At 42.4% G+C, this 21,657-nt stretch overlaps 1 protein-coding gene and 2 long non-coding RNA genes across 4 annotated transcripts in view; 2 read left to right on the top strand and 1 right to left on the bottom strand.

Annotated features, from left to right (window-relative positions):
- Nucleotides 1-2,403, bottom strand: part of LOC121389954 (cytochrome P450 4B1-like) — a 25,695-nt gene extending 23,292 nt beyond the window's left edge. Inside the window, exon 1 of the mRNA XM_041521624.1 lies at nucleotides 2,275-2,403. The gene's annotated coding sequence lies outside the window, so the exon portion shown is untranslated. The remainder of the gene's footprint in view (nucleotides 1-2,274) is intronic.
- Nucleotides 2,404-6,648: 4,245 nt separating this feature from the next.
- On the top strand, nucleotides 6,649-10,927 carry LOC121389957. Of its 2 annotated transcripts, none has more exons than XR_005960128.1 (3): nucleotides 6,649-6,823; nucleotides 9,920-10,133; nucleotides 10,795-10,927. It is a non-coding gene; the product is annotated as an uncharacterized LOC121389957 (long non-coding RNA). The 2 variants fall into 2 exon arrangements; XR_005960129.1 differs by lacking the exon at nucleotides 6,649-6,823 and adding an exon at nucleotides 7,363-7,476.
- A 5,457-nt stretch (nucleotides 10,928-16,384) lies between these two features.
- LOC121389879 lies at nucleotides 16,385-19,492 on the top strand. Its single transcript, XR_005960108.1, has 3 exons — nucleotides 16,385-16,692; nucleotides 18,488-18,708; nucleotides 19,363-19,492. It is a non-coding gene; the product is annotated as an uncharacterized LOC121389879 (long non-coding RNA).
- Nucleotides 19,493-21,657: the final 2,165 nt, after the last annotated feature.

Below are 21,657 nucleotides of genomic sequence, written 5' to 3'. Positions count from 1 at the left end.
TGGCTTTATTGGTTAATGTATGAAAATTTGTTTATCGGCGAACTAAAAATTTTGTTTAAAGGGCAGACCCTAGTTTCAACCCATGGAAATGCACACAAGTTTAGTTAAAGGGAAGACCCTTTTAGTTCAACATGAAAGGCACCATAAGTTAGTTAAAGGGACAGACCCTAGTTTTTCAACCAGGAAATGCACACTAAGTTTAGTTAATCGACAAACCTGACACATTTGGATAAAGTTACAATTGAGTGAACCCTAAGTCCTGTGACTTTAAAATGTGAAATGCCCTCTAAAAATAGACTAAAAACTGCGACTGCATAACTATTACTTCTCAGGCGCACGTGCGTTTTTAAAAATATAAGAAATGCATTTTGTGATATTAAAAACACCGGGATGACCAAAAACACTTCGAATGTACGGAAATGGATAATCTAAACAATAAACTCTAAGTAAAGTATGATTTCAGTTATAGGGCTATAAAAGGGCAATAATAGTCAAAAATATGTATTAGTGCTTAAAAACTAGGATATGTCCCTTTAACGTCAAACACAGGGTTATTGTTGTATTAGGGGGTGGGAGTGATGGTGGTTTGTGTTCGTGGTCATCCTGGTCATTTCATTTCATTTTTGTGCTTATATCTAATTAAGGTTCAAGAGGCTGGGTTTTGCCCCAATTAAACGAAACTGCCCGAATCTGGATAACAACATTTACTCATATTGGCATTACTACCAAACAGCTATATAAGGTTGCAAACGAATAACTACGTATTTTTAAATGCATCACAACTAATTATGAGGGTAGAATGATGGAAATACACCTTAAAAAGGTCTCAGGTTAGCACATTTTGCCCGAATAGCTCTATTATTTTTGCCCGAATTTAAGGTTTCGCTCCAGCAGTAGTGTGGGGGGGGGGGGGGGGGGGGCACTGCCCCCACTCACCGCCCCTCCCTGGGGGACTGTCTTGTGTTTACGCGCTTATGACTGGCAACCTCTAGATGCATACTGGCCTCGGTGGTGTAGTGGTTAATCCATCAGAATTAAGGCTGGTAGGTCGTCGCTAGGTTCACATCCCGGGGGGGGGATCCCGGTTCTCCACACCCAGAGAGAGAGAGAGAGAGAGAGAGAGAGTTGAAGAGTAGAGAGAGAGAGAGAGAGAGAGGAGAGGAGAGAGAGAGAGAGGGAGAGAGAGGAAAGGGTGGAAGGAAGGAGAGAGAGAAAGCTTATATGGATAGTTGTAAGGCCACTGGGAAGAAAAAGCGGTAGGACTTGTAGCGTCCCAGGACAGCGTGATAAAGCTTGAAGGAAAGATGGGAAGTTTGTAAGGCCACTTTAAAAACTTAGTGACTTAAAACAGGGAAGCTTAAAGGTAATTATAAGCACGAAAAAATTATAAACAAAACTAGATGCACGCTCGATACCAGCTCCCACCCAAAGCGAGTTTATCGACACGGAAGGAAGGAAGGAAATGTTTTATTTAACGACGCCACTCAACACATTTTATTTACGGTTATATGGCGTCGGACATATGGTTAAGGACCACACAGATATTGAGTGAGGAAACCCGCTGTCGCCACTTCATGGGCTACTCTTTTCGATTAGCAGCAAGGGATCTTTTATATGCGCCATCCCATAGACAGGATAGCACATACCACGGCCTTTGGTTTACCAGTCGCGGTGCACTGGCTTGAGCGAGAAATAACCCATTGGGCCCACCAACGGGGATCGATCCCAGACCGACCGCGCATCGAGCGGGCGCTTTACCACTGGGCTACGTCCCGCCCCATTATCGACACGGTGCCCAGTATAAGGTCACTACTACATCAACTTAACCGAATATAACTATTTGAATGAACTAGACGCATCACACAACTGTGTCACTAGCTCGATTCACTCGGCCCCTATTGATATGTTGTATATCAATACGGAGGGCTAGAGGTAACTCGAGCTAATCTGTGACATGTCCAGGAGGCCGAGCGATAACAAACAATTTGACTGGTACCATCGTCTACTATCACAATACATGTTTGTAACCTAGGCGCAAAAAAAAACAGTTTAGCGAGCGAACTCAATCACATGCCCTACTGAACATGTCCCAGTTATCAGGAAACCATTACATCACGCAACGCTATATATATTTTCACGGAAGGACTTTCCTTTTTTTCTTAACCCTAACCCCAACTCTATTTATGATAAGTATTTATAATGTTCTTTATACGTGACAGTGCCAAAGGAAAGTCCTACCGAGACTCTGAACTTAAATCAATACTTAAATCTTACCTGCAAACGCGTGTTTCACACGAGTTGTTTTCAGCAGCCAAGAACAGAAAATGGAGGCGGTATTACATGCATACCACCGAGCAATTACACCGGCAGGACGTCTTATTTACAAAAGGGTGCACGGGTTCAACGCGGGTCAAATATGCATTGCAGGTTTACATTCTACTCGAGGTCAAACAACAAACGGGCTCAGTTTCGGTTGGAAAAACTAAGCTAAGAAAATGTTTGTTTTTTTAATGACATCCGAGCATTTTAAAGTGTGGTTATTTAGGCCTAAAATAAATTGCGTGTTTCAGGGAACGAAGGAAGAAAATGTTTTATTTAACGACGCACTCAACACATTTTATTTACGGTTATATGACGTCGGACATATGGTTAAGGACCACACAGATATTGAGAGAGGAAACCCGCTGTCGCCACTTCATGGGCTACTCTTTTCGATTAGCAGCAAGGGATCTTTTATATGCACCATCCCCATAGACAGGATAGGACATACCACGGCCTTTGATGTACCAGTCGTGATGCACTGGCTGGATCCGAGCATTTTAAAGTGTGGTTATTGCCTAAAATAAATTGCGTGTTTCAGGGAACGTGCTGATATAATTTTTAGTGTAGGCCGTCTCTCTCTGTTTGTCTCTGTGTCTCTCTGTGTGTGTTCCTCTTTCTTGGGGCGGGATTTTGCTCATTCCGATCATCGGTTGAGTGCTCGCTTGGGGTGCTTGCGTCACAGGATCGAACCACCTCGGTGGATCCATTCAACTGATTTTTTCCCTCGTTTCAACCAGTGCACCACAACTGGACAAAGACCGTGGTATGTGCTTTCCTGTCTATGGGAAAGTGCATATACAAGATCCATTGCTGCATTGGGGAAAATGTAGCGGTTTCCTCTGATGACTACGTGTCAGAATTTCCAAATGTTCGCGATCCAATATCCGATGATAAATTAATCATTGTGCCTCAGTGGTGTTGTTAAACAAAACAAACTTTAGCGCTCCTCTCTCTCTCTCTGTCTCTCTCTCCTCTCTCTCCCCTCTCTCTCTCTCTCTCTCGATCTCTCCTCTCTCTCTCTCTGCTCTTTCTTTCCTCCCTGTCCTCTAGATCATTGTCTGTGTATTTCTCTGTGTGTCTCTCTATCTCAGTATCTCAGTATCTCTGTCCTTCTGTCTGTCTGTCTGTATGTCTGTCTGTCTCGGCTCTGTCTCTGTCTGTCTCTCTCCTCCCCTCCCTCTCTCTCTCTCTTCTCTTCCTCCCATCCCTCTCTCTCTCTCGTCATTCTCTCTATCTCATCCTCTCTCCTCTCTCTGATCCTCTTCTCTCTTCTGCTCTTCTCATCTCTCTCTCTCCTCATCTAAAGTCTCTCTACCATCATTCATTATTAAAAAAAACAAATATCTTGAACATAAATTCCGGTCATGCCATTTTCCTAGGTAGGGCGGGGTCCAGCCAATGGCGTAGGGAGGGGGAGGGTAACACGGGGACCATGCCCCCCCCCCAATCAAACTTAAAAAAACCCCTATTAAATTTGATAAAATCAAACATACATACATGCATACATACATACATACATACATACATACATACATAATATATGCATGATACATAGTGTGGGTTGACCCCCCAATATGGGTTCCCCCATTATAAAATCGTGGCTACCTCAGTGGGTCTAGCTCAGTCGGTAGGGGTCTGTCTGTATCTCTCTCTCTCTCTCTCTCTCTCTCTCTCTCTCTCTCTCGCTCTCATCTCCTCTCTCTTCTCTCTCTCTCTCTCTGTCTCTCTCTCTCTCTCCATAACCGGCCTCGGTGGCTTCGTGGCAGGCCATCGGTCTACAGGCTGGTAGGTACTGGGTTCGGATCCAGATACCAGATCCAGATACCGACTCCAAACCCTGAGTGAGTGCTCCGCAAGGCTCAATGGGTAGGTGTAAACCACTTGCACCGACCAGTGATCCATAACTGGTTCAACAAAGGCCATGGTTTGTGCTATCCTGCCTGTGGGAAGCGCAAATAAAAGATCCCTTGCTGCCTGTCGTAAAAGAGTAGCCTATGTGGCGACAGCGGGTTTCCTCTAAAAAAAAAAAAATCTGTGTGGTCCTTAGCCATATGTCTGACGCCATATAACCGTAAATAAAATGTGTTGAGTGCGTCGTTAAATAAAACACTTCTTTCTTTCTCTTTCCATATGTCTCTATAATATTCAATCATTCTTTCTGTATCTGTCTACTAGGCGTACGGGTTCCCATTTTTTTCTTTCATGACATGACAACTAATTTTGCGGGTAGATTGATGGAAATACATGGTAATCTTTAACATATAAAATATATTTTTAACTGTGCCACTAGAGCACATCGATTTATTAATCATCAGCCATTGGATGTCCAAAATTTCGTAATTTTTAACATATAGTCTAAGAGACGAAACCCACTACATTGTTCCATTAGTAGCAAGGGGTAGTTTATATGCACCACCTCGCAGACAGGATAGCACTATCACAATCTCTGATATACCAGTCGTGGTGCACTAGCTGGGACCATAGATAGCCCAATGGGCCCACCGATGGAGATCGATCCCAGACCGACCGCACAACACGCGAGCGCATTGCAGTTTAGGAACGTCTCTCCCCTGATATTCTATAGTTAAAGTTTGTCTTATTTAACCACACCACTAGACAACATTGATTAATTAATCATCGCCTGTTGAATGTCAAATATTTGGTAATTTTGACACATAATCTTCACAGGATCCCCGCTACATTTTTGCTAAAAAAGCAAGGGCCTTTTTATATGAAGGTTCCCGCAGACAGCATAGCACATGCCATGACCTTTGATATTCTTTAGATGCAGACATTTATCCATGACCGGAGGTAGATCCTATGATCCGTCGCACACCAGGCGAGCGCTGTACCGCTGAGATCTACACATTGATAAATAGAAAGTGTAAACGGATCTCGACAGGTTTCCGCCGTGATCCAGTGATAAATATCACAGTTGTGGGGAAGATCATCGTTCCCGTGTTAACTCTGCGGTTACAATAACCACAATGTGTGAAAATGAGAGAGAGAGAGAGAGAGAGAGAGAGAGAGAGAGAGAGAGAGAGAGAGAGAGAGAGAAGGAGAGAGAGAGAGAGAGAGAGAGAGAGAGAGAGAGGAAGAGACGGAGGGGGAGGAGAGGAGAAGACAGAGACAGACAGAGAGGACAGAGAGGGAGGGAGGGCAGGAGGGACGCACACACACACACACACACACACACACACTACACACACACACACACACACACACACACACACACACACACCATAAGCGTATGAGACGGTGGGGAGAGGGGGAGGAGGTTACTGCAAAATATACTAACGTAAGACCTTTTTACCATGTATTTCCATCATTCTACCCTCAAAATTAGTTGTAAGCCATGCAAAAATAAAAGGGAGCCCGTACGCCTATGAGACAAGAGAGAAAGAATGATTGATTGTCATATATATATATATATATATATATATATAGAGAGAGAGAGAGGGAGAGAGAGAGAGAGAGAGAGAGAGAGAGAAGAGAGAGAGAGAGAGGAGGAGAGAGAGAGAGAGGGAGAGAGAGAGAGAGGGGTGAGGAGGAGAGAGAGGGAGGAGGGGAGGGAGGGATGAGAGAGGAAGGGAAAGAGAGAGAGAGAGAGAGAGGAGAGAGGAAAGGGGTGAGTAAAACAAAAAACAGAGATAGGGTGTAGTAGGGTAAAGAGGGGAGAGTGATGGGGGGGGGGGGGAGGGGGGAGGGGGGAGCTTGCTGGACAGAAGGATGGAGCGAGAGATCGAGAAAGAGAGAATTCGATACATCACATAACATACTTTAATTTTTTTTAATTCACTCATTTTAAGTTCCATACCTGGGCTACTCAGAACCTGTACACTAGAAATGTTTTCAGAAGGGCGAACAATTGATGTGGCCCGCTAGACTGGTCTTGCGCCAAACCTTAGACGTACCAGTCGAATAGTTCGCGAGCGCTTGGTCTCCTAAACACGCCATTATTATTTCTTTTGAAAAAAAAGAAAAACAACAACAAAAGAAACCAAAGAACCCCCCCCCCCCCACCACCAACGCCATTATTTATTGGTTAAAGTTGCACAATTGTAAATTTGGCCCCAATAACAATTTTAATACCATGCTTAAATTTCGTTTCTTTTCAAAACCATTTGACTATATTCAAATGAAAAAGAGAGAGTGAGTTATACGCCGTTTAAATTAATACTAAACAGACTTGATATTTATTAGCATCAGACTATGTCATTTATATTAAGAAAAATCTCAGTCACGTGGTTTCCAAAAATAATTCTCCATGTTTAACGGCGCGTGCCGCTGCTTCTTGCCAGGATGTTGTATTTTCTCACCAGACGGCGGTGTCATCACGTTGCGCACGCAGTGGCATACGTTTCCTTGTAACTGGCTATATAATACAATGTTCGCCGAGTTGGAAGAAGTAAGAATATTTGACATCCAAAGTTGAAACTGTAAAAACTCATAAGTCTCAAAATGATGATGAAAATTGTGATATCTGTTGCTGTAGTGTTTGGTAAGTAGGCCTAGTAGTGGTAGTAGTTGGGATAGTGCTAGTAGTAGTAGTAGTAGTAGCAGCAGTAGTAGTAGTGGTAGTAGTAGTAGTAGTGGTGGTAGTAGTAGTAGTAGTAGTAGTAGTAGTAGTGGTGGTAGTAGAAGTAGTAATAGTGGTGGTGGTAGTAGACGTAGTATTAACGCAGTAGTAATAGGCGTCGTCGTCGTCGTAGTAGTAGTAGTAGTAGTAGAAGTCCAATACATGTTATTAACTTTTGTTTTTGAAAAATAGATGATAGTGAAAAATGTCAGTCCTCAAAATGTGAAGGGAAGAAAGAAAATGTTTAATTTAACGACGCTCTGAACACATTTTATTTACGGTTATATGGCGTCAGACATATGGTTATGGACGACACAGATATTGAGAGAGGAAACTCTCTGTCGCCACTTCATGGGCTACTCTTTTTGATTAGCATCAAGGGATCTTTTATATGCACCATCCCACAGACAGGGTAGTACATACCACGGCCTTTGATATGCCAGTTGTGTGCACTGGCAGGTCGAGAAATAGCCTAATGGGCCCACCAACGGGGATCGATCCCAGACCTACCGCGCATCAAGCGAGCGCTTTACCACTGGGCTACGTCCCGCCCGTCAAAATGTGAAGGGAGGCAGGTGGTTAGAATTGTAGTCCTAAATGTAGTTCATTTAATTTTGTTTGAAACTTAAGCCACGTCATTCAATTTAAGTAAGACAGTTCAAATGTATTTTATGATCGTGATGTGAATATCCGACTCAATATCAAGTAAATTCCATTCAAACACAAGAACACGGGAAATATATAACGGGAATTTTAAGTAAAATGAAGACTCGTACCGTTATATAGTTGATTTTATTTTCTCCCATCCCTAGCCATGCAAGACTATAAGACTCCATCATATGCGGTCATATGGGATAGAAAAAGTACACCCGAGGTGGTGGAAATTTCGACCTGGGACGAGGCTTGCCGAGTCCCATGGTTTATATTTTCACCACCTGTAAATAAACCATTATTTTACACGAACAGACAAAGATGGCTGAACAAGTAACTTTTTTATTTGACCATTTTATCATAAATAAACAACACTATAGTATTTACCGTGTTTGTTTCATGTGTTAAATAAAATTTAACACTACAAATTAACTAGATAGCTTTTAAAATGAAGGTTTTAATAAAAAAATATTAATTTAATCACCACCTCACATTAATATAACGTCATATATTACCAACGACGTCATGTTAAAACGCAAGCGCGTGATATCCCATGTAAGATTTAAATTTCTTACATAGCTTTCTTTCATGGGATAGCTCTGTTCCATATACCTGAGGATGAGAGAAAGGCGTATTCCATGCGGAATAAATCGGTCTTGCATGACCACGTGACATCTATTATTTGAGCTGATGTTTACATTGGGTGACGTCGCGTAAACGGCAAAATAACACAAGAAATGCTTTTTATATCTAATAAAAAAAAAAGAGAAAACCGGCTGTCATAATGAAAGTATACTATCATTTTCGGTTTATACTTTTAGTATAAACCATTTTTGGGTACGATCGTTTCAATGGTTATGATTATTTTATTGTAAGATAAAAAAAAAAAAAATGTAGGTTTTTCACGTTTTCTCAAAATGCTTCTTTTTTCATCTACTGCATGGGAGAAAAATAATCCTCCATTATATATCCATGTGGGACAGGGCTATTCCACCCTCGGGTACATAATATGATGTCAGGGACGAGGCTTATGTACCCTCGGGTGGAATAGCCCTGTCCCACATGGACACATATAAAGGATTCTTTTAATCTGTCTACATATGATATTGTGTAGGTCACATACTTACTTAATCCAAACTTGATTAATAACGTGGGTATTTCTTTACTGTAAAGGAAAACAAGGATTCCAAAAAATAGTTATGTCCGACTTGGGACCAGATTGTTCAGACTTGAATGTGTCTGAATTTAAATACAGTGGAATTTCGAACATGCCCCTATACCACTAAGGTTTCGGGCATTGGAATTTCGAAAGTGACATATTTTGCACCATATATATCTGCTAATAAAATGCTTATTTAAAAATAAAATTCACCAAATAACATCTGAGAAATACCCGCTATCGTATAGATGTCGTTTAATGCAACACAACATAATAAACGGACGATCACTTTTAGGATCTCCACGAGTACTCGAGTACTCGGGCACCAGGGTCGTAGCGTGATCTGGACCTGGGGGGGGGGGGGGGGGGGGGGGTGGGGTCGAGTCTAGCAGGACTCGAGTCCGTCCATAGGACTCGAGTACCATTACACGTGAAACAGTGTATAGGACATGCATTTCAGCAGTAAATAATCAGTAATACAAGTTATATAATAAGTATATGACATGCGCTAGTTTCTTTTTTTAATCGGGCTATCCATCACAATACTGAATGTAGCAACCGCTTTCTAAATGCAATACCATGACATGATTTGGCATCAATGTTCAGCGCTGGAATTAAGATGCATAATGCTAATTTACTTTATTCCTAAATCTCATTAGCATTATAAGGGTACTCTGGTACTCGGGTACACGTGTCCGGGCCGAGTTTGACCCTCGAGTACTGGAATCCAGTATTTTGAACTGGTGGAGGCCCTAATCACATTACCCTATATTATTAGTAATTCCTTTTATCGGGATGGAAACCGACTTAATTAGTAAGACACTCGCCGGGAGGTGGGGGGTCGGGTGGTTGAGGTGGTCGGAATTTGCAATGGACAATTAGTGTGAATTAATTCATTTTTAACGACACCCCAGCACAAACATAGAGATCGGCTATTAGGTGTTACGTCAAAAGAAACCTGCAATGTCTGGAGAAGAAACTAGAAGCCGACCCCCCCCCCCCCCCCAAAAAAAAAAAAAAACAAAAAAAAAAAAAAAAAAAAAAACCCAAAAAAAAAAACCCCAACAACAACAACAACAACAACAACAACAACAACAACCCAACAACAATAAACATTTGGCTACTCAGCCGAAAAATTTAAGGTGATTGGAGCAATATATTGATATGATTATCGTCTGTCTGTCTGTATTATTAATGTCTTATTTCAGCCTGTATGTTTGCTCTGGGAGACGCCCATTGCCACAAGTGCGGAGGAGGTTGTGGTAGCAGTTCCAAGAAAATCGTCGAGGTGGACGACCACGCCTTTTTCCAGACGCTGCTCGCACTCACTGCTGCCGCCGGTGGCGGCGGCGGTGGAGGAGGATTTGGGGGTCCAGGATTCGGAAAAAAATAGAGCAATGACGTAATGTCTGCTCAAAAATGGTAAGTTTTGGATATTATGGAATTTTATTTAGTGCCACAACACAATAAAATAATTATATTTGCCGACATATAATCTTGGCAAACAAAATCAACTTTAATGTTTAATCTTGGAAAAATCAATATACAATATTGAAAAATCAACATATATCTTGAAAGAAAAATCAATATTGATCTTGGAAAAATGAACTTTAATCTTGAAGAAAATCAACTTTAATCTTGGCACTAATACGGATTCGTAGGATGTAGTCCAAGGTTAGCTGTACATGTATAACAGAAGATGGTGACAATGGTGATGATGATGATGATATTGATGACGAAGATGATGAATATGATGATGATGAAGATGTTGATTGTGAAGATGATGAATATGATGATGATGATCATGATTCAGACATATAAATGATATTGTATTACATTAGTTGTCCTTAGATATAATTTGTTTCAAACCGTATCTAACTAACCGATACGAGGTTGGGTGTTTTTTATTTTTTTTACCAGATCGCCCTTTGGTCTGCTTAGATTTATCTCTGGCTGAAAACATACATGTCTGATGTATGACTAAAACATCAGAAAATTTTATTAAAAAAATCTTAATTACATGTTCAAATTTAATTATAATTATTGTCTGTTATTTCTTATATTTTCTTTATATAAATTACAGGTGAATTCGACAACTATGGACCTCCGAAGATACACACCATGAACACACAGGTGTCGAAGATTATCGTTAGCATTGTTATTGTAATCAGGTTTCCAGCATGTTATATTAACACATAAATACTGTGTTGATTTCACTGTTGTTTTCGTTCTTGTTGTTTGTGTACATACTTCACAAACTATATTGATTCTTAGCAGGGTATTTGTGGGAAGGGAACGGGGTATGAGAATGGGGCTAATCACAGGGGGTGCGTGGCTGAATGCAGGAAGTTGTGTTGGGGGTCGGGGGTCGGGGGGTGGGGGGCTAAACAGTGGTGAGCAAAGTTTTTTTTTAGCGTGGTCGGGTCTTGCTCCCCAGAAAAATACACAAAAAGAAAGAAAATTCGCTTTGATCAATGGGGGTGGAGTCGGGTGGGGGGAGGTGGGGGAGGATTGGCCCCCTAACGCCACCTCTGCAAACACTCTGCATAACACCCCCTATGTAAGATGATGGCAGAATTATCAAATGTTTGACATCCAACAGCCGATGGTAAATAAATCAATATGTTCTAGTAGTGTCGTTAAACAAAACTCTCTCTCTCTCTCTCTCTCTCTCTCTCTCTCTCTCTCTCTCTCTCTCTCTCTCTCTCTCTCTCTCTCTCTCTCTCTCTCTCTCTCTCTCTCTCTCTCTCTTAAACTTACATAATAAATACATTTTCTTGACGTCTTATTTACAAAAGGGTGCACGGGTTCGACGCGGGTCAAATATGCATTGCAGGTTTACATTCTGCTCGAGGTCAAACAACAAACGGGCTCAGTTTCGGTTGGAAAAACTAAGCTAAGAAAATGTTTGTTTTTTTAATGACATCCAAGCATTTTAAAGTGTGGTTATTTAGGCCTAAAATAAATTGCGTGTTTGAGGGAACGGAGGAAGGAAATGTTTTATTTAACGACGCACTCAACACATTGTATTTACGGTTATATGGCATCGGACATTTGGTTAATACCACACAGATATTGAGAGAGGAAACTCGCTGTCGCCACTTCATGGGCTACTCTTTTTCGATTAGCAGCAAGGGATCTTTTATATGCACCATCCCATAGACAGGGTAGCAAATACCACGGCCTTTGATACACCAGTCGTGGTGTACTGGCTGGATCCGAGCATTTTAAAGTGACTATTTCAGGGATCGTGCTGATATAAATAAAATTGTGTAGGTCGTCTCTTTTTGTTTGTCTCTGTGTCTCTCTCTGTGTGTGTCCCTCTTTCTCAGGGCGGGATTTTGCTCCATCGATTGAGTGCTCGCTTGGGGAGTTTGCGTCGCAGGATCTCTCTCTCTCTGTCTGTATGTCTGTCTGTCTGTCTCTCTCTCTCTTTCTCTCTCGCTCTCTCTCTCTCTCTCTCTCTCTCTCTCTCTCTCTCTCTCTCTCTCTCTCTCTCTCTCTCTCTCTCTCTCTCTCTCTCTCTCTCTCTCTCTCTCTCTCTCTCTCTCTCTCTCTCTCTCTCTCTCTTTCTTCCTCCCTATGTCTCTAGATCAGTATCTGTGTGTTTCTTTGTGTGTCTCTCTCAGTATCTCTGTCCGTGTGTCTGTCTCTGCCTCTGTCTGTCTGTCTCTCTGTCTGTCTGTCTGTCTGTCTCTCTCTCTCTCTCTCTCTCTCTCTCTCTCTCTCTCTCTCTCTCTCTCTCTCTCTCTCTCTCTCTCTCCCTCCCTCTCTCTCTCCCCCCCCCCCAATCATTAATTATTAAAAATAAAAAACATGAATTATGGTCATGTCATTTTTCTAGGTAGGGCGGGGGTCCAACCAATGACGTAGGGAGGGGGAGGGGGATTTTTTTTAAAGTTTCAATCTGGTCGCACGCACGCGCCGCATACAGTTTATATGAGGCTTTAGTTTGAACTGGCGGGTGTTCAGGGGTGGGTTTGGTTTGTAATACCAGACAAACAAAAACGAAAGTCTGATGCTGTGCATAAACCAACAATATATGAAGTTAGAGTAACAGCTTTTCAAACGACGACATAGCCGATTCTAATGTGTGATATCCTTCAGATTAAAATGTTTGCTTTTGTTTAACGATACCACTAGAGCACATTGATTTATTAATCATCGGCTATTGGATGTCAAACATTTGGTAATTTTTGATATATAGTCTAAGAGAGGAAACCCACTACACTGTTCCATTAGTAGCAAGGGGTAGTTTATATGCACCACCCCGCAGACAGGATAGCACTATCACAGTCTTTGATATACCAGTCGTGGTGCACTAGCTGGGACCATAGATAGCCCAATGGGCCCACCGATGGAGATCGATCCCAGACGCAACACGCGAGCGCATTGCAGTTGGGGAACGTCTCTCCCCTGATATTCTTTAGTTAAAGTTTGTTTTGTTTAACCACACCACTAGAGCACATTGATTAATTAATCATCGGCTGTTGGATGTCAAACATTGACACGTAATCATGGGAGGAACTCCGCTACATTTTTGATAAAAAGCAAGGGCTCTTTTATATGAACGTTCCCACAGACAGCAAAGCACATACCATGACCTTTGATATTCTTTAGATGCAGACATTAATCCATGGACGGAGATAGATCCTATGATCCGTCGCACACCAGGAGCGCGCTGTACCGCAGAGATCTACACATTGATAAACGGATCTCGACAGGTTTCCGCCGTCATCCAGTGATAAATATCACGGTTGTGGGGAAGATCACCGTTCCCGTGTTAACTCTGCGGTTACAATAACCACGATGTGTGAAAATGAGAGAGGGAAATACACACACACAGAGAGAGAGAGAGAGAGAGAGAGAGAGAGAGAGAGAGAGAGAGAGAGAGAGAGAGAGAGAGAGAGAGAGAGAGACAGACAGACAGACAGACAGAGAGAGACAGACAGAGAGAGACACAGAGGAAGGAGGGACGTACAAACACACGCACACACACACACACACACACACACACACACACACACACACACACACACCATAAGCGTATGAGACGGTGGGGGAGGGGGAGGGGGAAGGGGTTACTGCAAAATATACTAACATGAGACCTTTTTACCATGCATTTCGATCATTCTACCCTCAAAATTAGTTGTAAGCCATGCAAAAATAAAAGAGAGTCCATACACCTATAAGACAAGAGAGAAAGAATGACTGATTATCATAGAGAGAGAGAGAGAGAGAGAGAGAGAGAGAGAGAGAGAGAGAGAGAGAGAGAGAGAGAGAGAGAGAGAGAGAGAGAGAGAGAGGGAGAGGGAGGGAGAGAGAGGGGAGGGAGAGAGAGGGGAGGGAGGGAGAGAGGGAGTAAAACAAAAAACAGAGATAAAAGTATTGAGGGGGAGGGTGGGGGAGCTAGCTGGACAGAAAGATCGAGCGAGAGATCGAGAAAGAGAGAATTAGATACATCACATAACATACTTTAATTTTTTTAACTTCACTCATTTTAAGTTCCATACCTGGGCAATCTAATTAAAATTAGCTCCACTATTACATGTGGATCTAACACCAGCCAGATGGAGCTTATGTCCACCAATCAAAAACTTACTTGCAGAAACCTGCCAGTGATTTAAAAATAATTTGAAAACATTCCGAATTATCCTGAGGGTATACGACATGTTTCGTGTGAATTACGAATGCCTTAAAACATGTTTTATTTTATAAAATAAATAATTTTTAATGTAAAACTGAAGACTGATAACCCACCCCGTACGTATTGGTATGGTTCGCTGTACTGCGGCCACTAAAATAGACTCGCCCGATATTTTTAGAATTTGTATGCTCCCAAATAACGTTATAAAAGGCGAAGTGTGATTGGTCAATATTTAAATTATTGTTTACAGACGAAATGTTACCTGGACATTGGGGACTACGCAGTGTTGTTAGTTTTAAATCACTGGCAGGATTCTGCAAGTAAGATTTTGATTGGTGGACATGAGCTCCTGGCTGGTGTTAGATCCACATGTAATAGTGGAGCTAATTTTAATTAGATTGCATACCTGGGCTACTCAGAACCTGTACACTAGAAATGTTTTCAGAAGTTGATGTGGCCCGCTAGACTGGTCTTGCGCCAAACGTTAAACGTACCAGTCGAATAGTTCGCGAGCTAACAAACAAACAAACCCACCAACGCCATTATTTATTGGTTAAGGTTGCACAATTGTAAATTTGGCCCCAATAACAATTTTAAATATCGTTTTTTTTCTAAACCGTTTTACTATATTAAAATGAAAAAGAGAGAGAGAGTTATACGCCGTTTAAATTAATACTAAACAAACTTGATATTTATTAGTATCAGACTATGTCATCTATATTAAGAAAAATCAGTCACGTGGTTTCCAAAAATAATACTCCATGTCTAACGGGCTTTTCAACTCAACTCGCGATGAGAGTAGACGTGGTTAGCTGCGCTCTTGACTTACCCCCCCACCTGGGGGGACTGCTCGCCAGTTTTGGAAAGCTGAGTGAGTATCGCGTCACGCACACCGGGTCACGGGCTTCCGTGACCTTGGTGTACGGGGACGCGATCTCACCCGACAAGGAATCGGAAGTGGATGAAGAGGAAACCTGCGCCAGGAGCGGCACGGGGGGGGGGGGATCTAAGCTGGCGGCTCAACCGCCAGTGGCGGTCCCTTCTGCGACGCCGCCCCCAGTCCAACCTGAGACGACGCGACCAGCCCCAAGGGAACCGTCGGCCACCGAACTGGACGAGCTCAACACTGCGGTGTGTGAGACGCCCAACGACCCTCCATCACCGACCGTCACGTGGCCCAGGAAGAACTGGCCGGTATCTCCGGTACAGCCAGTCGCCTTGCCATCGGCCCGATCGACCACCGTTGGAGAAAAAAGGAAGGCAACATCACCGACCGACCGGCCAGCCAAGGCCGAGAGACCAGCCCCGGTAGTCGCTCCCCCTGAAGAGTCCGAATGGACCGTCGCGGTGAACGGACTGAATAAACAACTTCACCAGTACATGCAGGGGGACACGACTAACCCGACGCAGCTACGAGGCAGCCACCTCAACACAGACTGGAGATCCCTGGAGGACGGCAGCAATACGAACTCCACAACAAGATGTTTGGAACTCATGACACCGTAGTCGTGACGCACCAGAGGGACAAGACCTACCGCCAAGTCATACTTCCGGCCAAGTTGGACAACAAGAACATCCACAAGATGATCCGGGCGGTCTGTGGCCCCGACTACGGTGCTGTAGTGCGTACTTTGCTACGACGCCAACATCTCCTGCCTCTACTCCGGGAATCTTCAGGCTCGCCAAAGTAGACGCCAACCTCCTTTTTCTTTTTTTGGGCTTAGTTGGACTTTAAAATTTTTCGGCCGCGGCTCAAAATTCTTATGTTTATTTTTTTATAAATAGTCCAACGCACTTTACTTTGGTGCCCGATCAATTGCTCAAATCACCTTAAAACCTTTTAGGCCGAGCAGTCAAAAACGTTTGGTTTTAAATTCTTAGTCCGGACATGTGTAGAAGTGTAGAATGTCGTTAGGATTTTAGGACTTAGGTCTTTGACCGACCACTAAATTTTTTATTCCAAATTCCGCCCACCTCAAACGTACCCCTCCCCCCTCCTGGCCCGGACTTGGTCACTGGCGAAAGTCAGAGATTAAGCCCGTGACAGGCGTGCGTGAAACCTTCGTGGTATATACGCACGTGTAAAACTTTTACTCACCCATGTCTAACGGCGCGTGCCGCTGCTTCTTGCCAGGATGTTGTATTTTCTCACCAGACGGCGCTGTCATCACGTTGCGCACGCAGTGGCACACGTGTCCTTGTAACTGTCTATATAATACAATGTTCGCTGAGTTGGAAGAAGTAAGAATATTTGACATCCAAAGTTGTAACTGTAAAAACTCATAAGTCTCAAAATGATGATGAAAATTGTGATATTTGTTGCAGTAGTGTTTGGTAAGTAGTAGTAGTAGTAGTTGTGGTAGTGCTAGCAGTAGTAGTAGTGGTGGTAGTAGTAGAAGTAGTAGTATTGGTGGCGATAGTAGAAGTAGTATTAACGCAGTAGCAGTAGTAGTCGTTGTAGTAGTAGTAGTAGTAGTAGTAGTAGTAGTAGCAGTAGTCCAAAACATATTATTAACTTTTGTTTTTGAAAAATAGATGCTAGTGAACAATGACAGTCCTCAACGACGCACTGAAAACATTTTATTTACGGTTATATGGCATCAGACATATGATTAAGGACAACACAAATATTAAGAGAGGAAACTCACCGTTGCCACTTCATGGAGTACTCGTTTCGATTAGCATCAAGGGATCTTTTATATGCACCATCCCACAGAGAGTGCAGTACATACCACGGCCGTTGATATGCCAATCGTGGAGCACTGGCTGGAACGAGAAATAGCCGAGTGGGCCCACCAACGGGGATCGATCCCAGACCTACCGCGCATCAAGCGAGCGCTTTACCACTGGGTACGTCCCGCCCGTCAAAATGTGAAGGGAGGCAGGTGGTTAGAATTGTAGTCCTAAATATAGTTCATTTAATTTTGTTTGAAACTTAAGCCACGTCATTCAATTTAAGTAAGACAGTTCAAATGTATTTTATGATCGTGATGTGAATACCCGACTCAATATCAAGTAAATTCCATTCAAACACAAGAACACGGGAAATATATAACGGGAACTTTAAGTAAAATGAAGACTCTACTGGAATTAAGATGCATAATGCTAATTCACTTTATTCCTTAGTCACATTATCATTATACGTGTACTCGAGTTCTCGGGTCCAGACTTTAACGTCATGGCAACGCCATTCAAATAGCATTACGTTAAAGTCTGGACTTTATTAAAGTCTAGACTTTAAGTTTTATAAGCACGGGCCCTGGAGTCCAATATGTTGGACTCGTGAAGGCCCTAATCACTGTACCCTATATTATTAGTAATTCCTTTTATCGGGATGGAAACTAACTTAATTAGTAGAACGCTGGCCAGGGGGTGGTGGGGGTGGTGTTGTGTGTGGGGGGTGGGGTATGGGGTGGGCTGAATTTGCAATGGACAATTATTAGTGTGAATTAATTCATGTGTACAGCACAAACATAGAGATCGGCTATTAGGTGTTACGTCAAAAGAAAAAAAAGAAGTAAAGTTTGTTTTATTTATCGACGCTACTAGAGCACATTGATTTTGTATCTTATCATCGGTATTGGACGTCAAACATATGGTCATTCTGACACTGTTTTTAGAGGAAACCCGCTGTCACCACTACATGGGCTACTCTTTTACGACAGGCAGCAAGGGATCTTTTATTTGCGCTTCCCACAGGCAGGATAGCACAAACCATGGCCATGGCCAGTTATGGATCACTGGTCGGTGCAAGTGGTTTACATCTACCCATTGAGCCTTGCGGAGCACTCACTCAGGGTTTGGAGTCGGTATCTGGATAAAAAAATCCCATGCCTCGACTGGGATCCGAACCCAGTACCTACCAGCCTGTAGACCGATGGCCTAACCACGACGCCAACGAGGCCGGTAAAGTGAAAAGAAATCTACGATGTCCTTTTTTTTTTCTTTTTCTTACTTTTTTTTTTTCCCCCAGACTGGCCCTTTTTTTTTTTTTTTTTTTTTTTTTTTTTCTTCTTCCCCCCCCCCCCCTTTCTTTTTTTCTCTTTTCTTCTTCCTTTTTTTCCCCTTCTCAGCAAAACATTGGAAAGATTATCGTCTGTCTGTCTATATTATTAATGTCTTATTTCAGCCTGTATGTTTGCTCTGGGAGACGCCCATTGCCACAAGTGTGGAGGAGGTTGTGGTAGCAGTTCCAAGAAAATCGTCGAGGTGGACGACCACGCCTTTTTCCAGACGCTGCTCGCACTCACTGCTGCCGCCGGCGCCGGCGGTGCAGGTGGAGCTGGGGGTCTAGGGGGATTCGGAAAGAAATAGAGGAATCACGTGACACGTGGCGTCTGCTCAAAAATGGTAAGTTTTGGATATTATGGAAGCGTATTAATGCCACCACACAGAGTAAACTAATTATATTTGCCAACATATAATCTTGGGAAACAAAATCATCTTTAATGTTTAATCTTGGTAAAATCAACATAAAATATTGAAAACTCAACATATATCTTGAAAACAAAAATCAGTTTTGATCTTGGAAAAATCAATTTAATCTTGAAGAAAATCAACTTTAATCTTGGCACTAATACGGATCCGTATAATGTAGTCCAACGTTAGCTGTTCATACATGTATATAACAGAAGGTGGTGACAAAGGTGATGATGGTGATGATGATATTGATGATGGATATGATGATGATGATGTTGATGATGATTCAGACATATAAATGATATTGTATTACATTAGTTGTCCTTAGATATAATTTGTTTCAAATCGTATCTAACTAGCGGACACGAGTTGTTTTTGTTTTTTTGATATCTCAAATACCAGATTTAAAAGAAATTTAAACGTCTTTGCCGTTTTGGTCTGCTTAGATTTATCTCCGACTGAAAATGTATTGTCTGATGTATGACTAACACATTAGAAAAAAACAAAAAAAAACTTAATTACATATTCAAATTTAATTATAATTATTGTCTGTTATTTCTTATATTTTCTTTATGTAAATTTCAGGTGAATTCGACAACTATGGACCTCAGAAGATACACACCATAAACACACAGGTGTCGAAGACCATTGTTAGCATTGTTATTGTAATCAGGTTTCCAGCATGTTATGTTAAATAAATACTGTGTTGAATTCACTGTTGTTGTTGTTCCTGTTGTTTGTGTACATACTTCACAAATTATATTGATTCTTATCAGGGCATAAAAAGCAATGTATTTGTGGTGAGGGAATGGGGTAAAAAATGGGGCTAATCACAGGGGTGCGTGGTTGAATGCAGGAAATTGTGTTGGTGATAGTGGGGTGGGGGTGGGGTGGGGTGGGGGGGGGGCCTAAACAGTGGTGAGCAAAGATTTTTTTTTAGCGGGGTCGGGTCTTGCTCCCCAGAAAAATACGCAAAAAAGAAAGAAAATTCGCTTTTGCCGATGGGGGTGGAGTCGGGGTGGGGGGGGGGGGGGGGGGGGTGTTGACCCCAACACCACCTCTGCAAAAACGCATGAATTACACCCCCTGTTAAGACGATGGCAGAATGTTTGACATCCAGTAGCCGATGGTAAATAAATCAATGAGCTCTAGTGGTGTCGTTAAACAAAAAAGTTTTTTTTTTCTCTCTCTCTTTCTGTCTCTGTCTGTCCCTCTCGCTCTCTCGCCCTCCCTCCTCTCTCTCTATCTATATCTCTCTATCTCGTCCTCTCTCCTCATTCTCTCTCCTCTCTCTCTCTCTCTCTTCCCTCTCTCTCTCTCTTCTCTCTCTCTCTCTCTCTCTCTCCCTCTCCTCTCTCTCTATCCTCACCAGTCTCCTCTCTCCAACGCTCTCTCACCCCACTCTCTCCAATCTCCTCTCACATCTGTCGAATCCATCGTCTCATCCCTCGAGAACCCGACCTGTTCGACGTCCCGCTATCTTACTCCCCGTAGTTCGACCGCACATTCCCACGCAGACAGTTCCGTCTCGTTGCCAGTCCCCCCCCACAGTCTCGCACTCGATGCTCCCAGTATATCTCTCTCTATCTCTCGTCGCCCCGAACCGACAGTCCCGATCTCGTCTCCCTTCATCTATAGTATGCACCTCTCGTGACTCTGTTCATAAATTTAATTTACCGTTACCATGTGACTGGTATGTAGTATATTTAATAAGACTCCACAGTAGTAGTGGGCTGTGTAATACTGTTCATATTAATACCTAATGGGTGTAGAAGTAAGAAACCACATTCAGAAGTATGCCGTGTGACAGTTATCCATGTATATCTTCATGTAGGCTTAAAATTTCATGTATATGACTTGGGTAATGAACGGGAAATAAAAAATTATATTATTTTTATCTGTAAATATAAACACGCAATGTGTGACATCTGAAAATCAATGGATATAGGACAAATCAATGAATAAATGTACTTTATTAACAAAATAAAAATTATTGCGAATCGAAACATGGGGCAAAACGACTTGGTTAGAGGTACGAATCAACCCTATTCAAAACGACTCGGGTGAAACTAGTAAATAAGGTCTAAGCGAAACGACCTGTTACCATATTATTTTGTTAACTGCAAACGTAAACATTTCATCAATGTGTTATATAACAAAATATCAGAGTGAAAGGATTTATTAGAAATTACTCCTGTGATGCAGAAGCCCTTGCCGAAGTGATAATAGCTGAGTACCTCGCCCCTGGTTTCATTGAAAACTGGTCTGGTAGACGTAACGCTTCCCGCAGAGGCCAATTGTTTGATTGGTATCACGGTTCATCGAAAAGGCACCGTGACACTAACTGTACTTGAAAGACTTTTACCGACAGCTGCTGGCTGAACACACAACATGACAGGTATGGCAAAGAAAGGATTGCTTGGCTATTGTCGCGATTCTCCGATCCATCTATATATAACTCGTTCCGCCAATTATTATAAGCAAAGGTTGTATAACCAACTGCGCACATGCGGCAACATTGAGTTTGGTCCTTTTACGTTGGTTTTTCCCATAGATCATATTTCAGGTATCACCAGTTATGGAACTATAGCTAATAACACAGACACCCACCGATAAGTTAGTTCGAGCGGAAGGCAAATAGTCGACTCTGGACGTAATCGACACAGACATCAGTTAAATACAAGGGTTTACCGGACAAAAAACTCGGGACGTTCGTTTTGGCTTCGAACGAGAAATAGCGGTGTGGATCGGAACCTTCCGAGGTCGAGCCCACGAGAGGCATCGAGCCGTTATCTATATATTATAGAATATATATATAATATATGGATGTATATACATACATCTCACACATAGATATATATAAATATTCATCTATCCGTG

This window comes from Gigantopelta aegis, chromosome 15 (assembly GCF_016097555.1).
Source record: "Gigantopelta aegis isolate Gae_Host chromosome 15, Gae_host_genome, whole genome shotgun sequence".
In the NCBI taxonomy this organism is placed as follows: domain Eukaryota; kingdom Metazoa; phylum Mollusca; class Gastropoda; order Neomphalida; family Peltospiridae; genus Gigantopelta; species Gigantopelta aegis.
This window is presented reverse-complemented; position numbering and strand designations above follow the sequence as displayed.